Consider the following 6,584-nt stretch of genomic DNA (forward strand, 5'->3'; position numbering starts at 1 on the left):
GAGAGTGCTGCTGGGAGCTGCTCGTCATCTTTTTAACTCCCGGTGTGCTCCCTGTGGCACCGAGACAGAGCGAATTCCAGGTTAGCTGTGATACACCGGGCAGCTGCTTCCCAAACGTAACCTCCCGGGCGGAGAGGTGGCTTTCCCTGGAGGGAGTGGGCAGGGGCAGGTCTGCCCGCTTGCTGCGTGCTCCGGGGAATCGAGCAGGCAGCCGGCTGGCTGTTAAATGTAACTTCAGAAATCTTGGGCACGTTTGCAAAGCCGTCACTCTTGTCTAAATCTGTGGTTCTCTGTGCTTGTGTAAAATAAAAAAATGCCACCGTTATTTTTGTTTTTTTTCTTCTTGCCCACATCTTCAAGAAAATAGGTTAATTAAATCCAGTCACTTCAGTTTCCAGATTGATTTAATTTCCATTTGAGGACAAATTAGACAATATGAGCATTTAAATACTCCGTTACTTGAAAACTTGTTTGGTATAGTTCACTGGCAGTGAGGTACTCTTCACTGACACTTGCTGATTTATTTTTACTAGGAGGATATCTGGAATGGCTAGAGAAAAGGGCGTTTAATAATTTTAGTTCTTCCTTGTAAGGTAATTTGTCTGCCTTACATTTTTGTTCTAGGCCTCTAATGATGGTAACAGTGTTCTTCCTTCTCTGCTTTCTCGAGAAGGGATACAAGGAACAGCTGGTTGTTGCTTCATCCCTTGACTTTCATTGATTAGTCATGGAGTTCAGAATATTTCACTCAACTTAATTGCAACAGAGCTTGTAAGTCCGGTTTGGGTATTTAAAGCAAGTGTTTTCATGGACATTTTCTGTAAAGCCCTGGGTAACAACAGTTTTAATTTCCATGAACTTCGTTTTTTATTGTTGAAAATGTTTTTTTTTTTAAAAAAATCCTGAGTAATACTCCCTAGTCTGTGCTCCCAATAGATTAAGCTAAATATTTTCCACTGTGGCTCCTAGTCCATTTACAAAGCAACAGCATTCACGATTCTTTATTCTCTTTTTCTTTACTCTGATATCCCCCTCCCCACATGCTGTGTTAGGCCCATTTATGTCCCCTCTTCTAATTTTGTATAATATCTGGGTTTGCATGCAGGAGAGGTGGGAGGGGAGTTTTAGGGATTGGAGATGCTCTTTGTGTATGAGTGTGCATGTGTGTGTGCTGAGCAGTTGTGGTTGGGCTGAAATTGCTAGCATGTTCACCAAGGACAGGAAATGATGGTGAGACTCAGCTGGAGTTTGCTTATTGCAACACTGGATGTGTGGCTAGCTCATTCCCTTTTGCAAATGTAAGTATACTGTATTTTATACAAAACCTTACTTTTTTTTTTTTTAGTAGCTGTGTGTATGTCACCATAAAGAATTGGGTCTAGTTCAAACAGCATCTATTGTAAATAGATGCATGTCAGCCTAACGGCCTTTCCTTCATTTGCTGCATTCTGTAGGTCTTGTTACATGCTGTGTAGAAAGTAGAGTGAAACAGGGCATTATTCTGGCAGTCTCGGATCTTATGGTTTCTAGTTGTAAAACTGAGTTTTCAGTTGCTACAAACAGTGCTCTTAGCTACAAAATGAGAAAAGCCTTCCTATTGAAAAGGTAATTCATATATAAATTGCTAATATATTTTAGGCTTAAATTTGGTTTTCATTTCAAAAAATGCAGTGATGAATGAGGCAGCAGAATGAATATGTGACTGCAGTCATGGGGTACTTTTTTATACATCAGAAGCAGCATAGTATCTATATCAGCATATTTTGATCATATTTAAGTCAACAGAAATTTCTCAATTGATTTCAGCTATATTAAGATTTGACTCACCAAAGGCGCAAAGTTTTGCTGGTAAAAAGGCTAGGGGATAGATACTGTGATACCCCACTACTAAGGTAGCCAAGGAAACTTCTAGGAGAATCTAATTGCCTTTTCCTGTATCAAGTTTCAGATAATAGGATGCAGATATTGTGAGATCTGACAAACAACTCTCCAGACTGGGACTAATGTGTTTCTGTTACCAAATTTACCCAGCTCTGCTCTTTGAGATGCTGGATTTTTATGTCTGTCTTCTGCCTTTGTGGTTGTGTTCAAGCAGTATACTTTGGGGGACAAACATTGTTTTTGGTCTCCTGCAGCTGTCACTTGTGGTACAAGTACATAAATCCTTGAATATTGTGCCTGGAAATACATGTTTCATTGCTTTAGTTTCTCGTTTATCTGAAGGACAAGGAGGTTTTGTGTATGTAACCTTTCCTCTTGTGGGTACTTGTCCTTATTCTGCTAACATAAAATACATCTCCTTGATGTTAATTTCTAATTACCTTAGAGCGAAGTTTGCTGTCTGTCTTCAAGGTAGAGTGATGTGGGTGTTGATGGTAATGAATATGACAAGCTAGGTAAAGTTGGAAACATAAAAGCTAAGAAAAGCACAGCTGTGGGTCTAATTCTGGGAGGCAGGATATCCGTAACTCCTTCTTTCAATCTGTTTTAGCTTGTTGCTCATGCAAAGTTCTTGAAGCTGCTTGTGACTTTCACGTAGTGCATAAGTTCAGAAATAGCAGATTCTATTATATATGAAGTTACGACATCAGTTAACAGGGTGTTTGAGTAGTGGTTTTGGAGTTCTGTCAATATGAAACTCCTGGCACATTGTTGCAAGTTGCTTGAAACACTTTAAAAAAAAAAAAAAAAGTCCAGAACAGCCTCAGTGGAGGAAGAAATTGGAAAACTTGCACAAATTCTTTCTGACTTTTCTGTATTCAGGTGTCCCAACTGAGATAATTGTTAAATGATTAGAGTTATTTTTTAAATACGAATTCAATGACAATTCTGGTACCTGCCTTGTTAGTAAAAGCAGTGAGTACTCTGAGAAGTGCTAGCTGAGACCGAGAAACGCATTCGGTCAGTTCAGCCCAGTGCAGCTCAGCCTCTACTGCCGTGCCTGTCTGGTGTGCCAGCACAGCACTGACTCAGTGTGAGCTCCTTAGGGCAGAAGTCACGTGTTAGTGTGTAGCACTAAACATGGCAGTGCTTAATCCTATTTCAGTGTTTGGGCGCTCCATGATGCTAACCACAAAAGTAAAGAAATACAGTTGAGCTGCTTTTGATGTGGAAGGTGCTAAGCAATTTTTGCAATGCCTATTTGCTAATGATTCACAGTCTTTGGATGAAGGCTATTCTAGACATGGCTCTTGAATCTCTTTCTGTGGAAAATAAGTATTGATAAGCATGACTTGACAGGAATCCCTGTTATGTGCAACAGGGTGAGAACTGACTTTCACTGACCTCTAAGCCCTAAGCTGAAGTAGTGCATTGAGAATTGCTATGAGTTTCTAGCTCTTAGAGAGATCTCCAAACTTACTAATTGTTTATCTGTCTGTAAGACAGCCTGACATAAAGATAGTGGCTGCCTAATAGCATCTGGTAAGTCACAGGAGGAAGGCTGCAGATACAATTCTTTATGTGCCTCTGTGCGTTGCTTTTCAATTTTCTAATGGTTTAGACTGAACTTGAAAAATACTTCCTTTGAAGTCACTGAATAGCATATTAGCCAAGCTCTGCATTCCTTGTCTGACCAGGAGGTGTATATATATCTGTGTTTCTAGATTTCTCACTTTCAAGTCCCGCTGTTAAATTACAAGTACTTGAACTGAAGATTCCCTCTTTAGTCTTTAAGTTGTGGGGTTTTGATTGCCAACCTAAATATGATTCAGCCAACACAGCTGCTGCCATGTCAACACTTAATTATTTCCTTCTGGACACTTTCTTTGGTGCTTATGTTAACATGGATGTGCAAACAAATCTCTCTTTCTTCTGCCTTCCAATGTAATGCATGAATTGGGAATTAAGGAGATTTTTCTTTTGATTCATCTTTCCCTAGTAGCAACTTTTTAAGTGATAGCTTCAGATGCTGCGTGCATGTTGGTTGAGCTAAAACCTAAAAAACCGTCACAGCAAAAACATGGTAGCATGTCGTGCTGCAGTTGTCATGCAGTACTTGTATTTAACTGCTGTTCTTAGAATGAAGATGGTAACAATACAAAATAGTAAACGTGAGAAACTAATCCTTGTTTGTACCAGTGTTTATAACTATTCTGTGTTTACTGTAATGATACCTGTTGGATTTTGGTAATGACTTTTTATTGCCATTAGAAAAACCTGAAGCATTGGGCTTGCTGGCCATCCGGTGTATCCTCTGATGAATGTTTTTAGGAAAGAAGTCTGAAATGTTTCCCTGGCTGAATGTAGTTGTACTCTTCCCTCATCTTAATTTCTGCCAATTCTGTTATTACTGCTTATGATGATACTGCAGAGTCCATTATCACAAGTGTCATCTCTTATCTGTTGTGGCAATCACTTAGGTCACTTTTAGGTCACCTCTGTCTGATCTGACTTATGACCCTTTTTCCTGTGATTCTGGAGGCTTTTCCTGGTCGCAGCATATGCGTTGTTACTGTTCTGATTTTAGTCTGTTCCATTTTCATATAGTTGCTGGTGAAAATGAATGAAACTCCTGGTCTTAATGGTTCCGATAAAGAACAACTGTGTGGGTATAGTCCATTTGCCTTACCTGTTTACTTTCTGCCTGGAGAGTAGCTGAAACCACAGAAGAGACAATTTCTGAACAGCTTGTCAATCACCAACAGAACCGTGTGTGCAGGAGACTTTATCCTTCTCAGTGCACAAGCCCATCTGTGCCACTGTTAATTCTGCTTGTTACAGAAGCTTAAGTCCTGCCCTTCAAGTTCTCACACGAGCAGAGTAGGATATAGGTCTCTGGCACTACTTTCTTCCATCTTGCCAACTACTCACTTTAAAAAAATTTTGTTGCAATGTCTCCCTCTTCTCCAAGATAATTGCTTTGTCAGTGTGTCTAGAAAAATAGCCTTGAGGACGGATAGAGAGAGTTTTTCTTATACTCTTAGTTCCCCAAGTGAAATGTACAATTCTTATTTTTACAGAACTTTTGCTGTCCTGTCTGCAGTGGCAACAGATGGCTTTGAAACCAGCCTTGATAAGTTTCATTGTCAAAAGGGTTCTGCTGCTGCCTCAGGCTGTGAAGCATAATAGCAGTGTCTCCCCGGAACACGATGCAGAACGTGTCTTGCTCATACTGGCACCTGGGACTACACTGGCTGCAACTGTATTGCTAGAAAAGAAGCTTGTTTAATAGTCTTATAAAATACTGTATTCTGAAGGAGAGTAAATGGTTCTATCATTTCTTTCTATATCCCTTGCTTGTGACAAATACAAGTGCTGAGATCCCCTAGACAAAGCTTTGACAGCATAAACTGTGAATTTAAGTGCAACTTATAATGGGGGGGGAGGAGGTTTCGCTATGAATGTGGTTCAGTCGTTGACTGTCTCGTATACCTTAAAAAAAGAAACAGCGAGTGTCTGTTAATCTTCTGTAGTACTGCTTGAGCACTTCAAAATAATAAAGTGTAAATTGTCAGTAGCAATGGGGATCCCAAAGACATGCTAGTGTTTACTGTCTGTATAGTGGGGAGCTGATGAAGCTAACTCCAAAGGATATGGGCTACTGAGTCTTTACTAGCTTGTTAAGATGACTGTGGTAGGAGTTTGTGGTGGCTTTCTCAGGTTCCCTCCCTGATACTTTGCTGCTTGCCAAAGGCAGGCAGGCTGGTACTTGCTGAGAGATACCTTTCTACAATTTGGTAACTGTGTGGGGTTCCCCCCCCACAATTCGATGTATCTGCGTCTGTGCAGCTCAGTGGCACATGATCTCTCAGTTCTTGGGAGCTACGCAGCCATTTAGGTAGCAGATGTTCTAAGAACTTGCTAGTCCATTTTTTAGCAATAATTTCACCACCCCAAAAGAAGCAGGCCGCCTAGCATGCATCAGGCTATTTGGAGCTGGCATTACTGCTGAAAGATTGCAGGTCTTTGCTTTTTAAATAAGCAATAATGGAACAAAGAAATAAAAAATAATAAGCAAAAGGTGTCATGACTACGCCTGAAGATAAGATTTATCCCTAAATTTTTTTTTTGCTAGTAAGTAAGAGTGATTAATAAGACTCTGTGGTCTACCCTGGTGCTGTCATGTCCTGGAAACTTCTCAGAACTGCATCTTACTTGCTGTTACTGATAAATAGGATTAGTTGAATGGCTCAGAACAGCTATGTTTTGTTTTCTTAAAAGATAACATTCTGATAATAGTTTTGTCACTTGTTAAGATAGTGACAGGACCAGAGGCAACGGGCACTGAAACACAGGAGGTTCCCTCTGAACATCAGGAAGTGTTTTTTTCACTGTGAGTGTGATCGAGCACTGGCACAAGTTGCCTGCAGATGTTGTGGAGTCTCCCTCCTTGGAGATATTCAAAAGCTGTCTGGACATGGTCCTGGGCAACCGGCTCCAGGTGGCCCTGCTTGAGCAGGGGGGATGGACCAGATGACCTCCAGAGGTCCCTTCCAACCTCAACTGTTCTGTGATAATTCTACTAGTGTATTTTGAAGTTTAATGTAGTGCAACTCTGCTCTTCAAAGTCATTTCTAGATCTAACAGAATTTGGAAAAGCCAGTATTGTGGTTTAACCTCAGTCGGCAACTGAGTACCACACA

The 6,584-nt window shown here is 40.5% G+C and overlaps 1 protein-coding gene across 1 annotated transcript in view; it reads left to right on the plus strand.

Annotated features, from left to right (window-relative positions):
* Positions 1-638: 638 nt before the first annotated feature.
* OSBPL3 (oxysterol binding protein like 3) overlaps positions 639-6,584 on the plus strand; it is a 100,343-nt gene continuing 94,397 nt past the window's right edge. The window contains exon 1 of the mRNA XM_009282040.2: positions 639-771. The gene's annotated coding sequence lies outside the window, so the exon portion shown is untranslated. The remainder of the gene's footprint in view (positions 772-6,584) is intronic.

This window comes from Aptenodytes forsteri, unplaced genomic scaffold (assembly GCF_000699145.1).
Source record: "Aptenodytes forsteri isolate BGI_AS27 unplaced genomic scaffold, ASM69914v1 Scaffold164, whole genome shotgun sequence".
NCBI lineage: Eukaryota > Metazoa > Chordata > Aves > Sphenisciformes > Spheniscidae > Aptenodytes > Aptenodytes forsteri.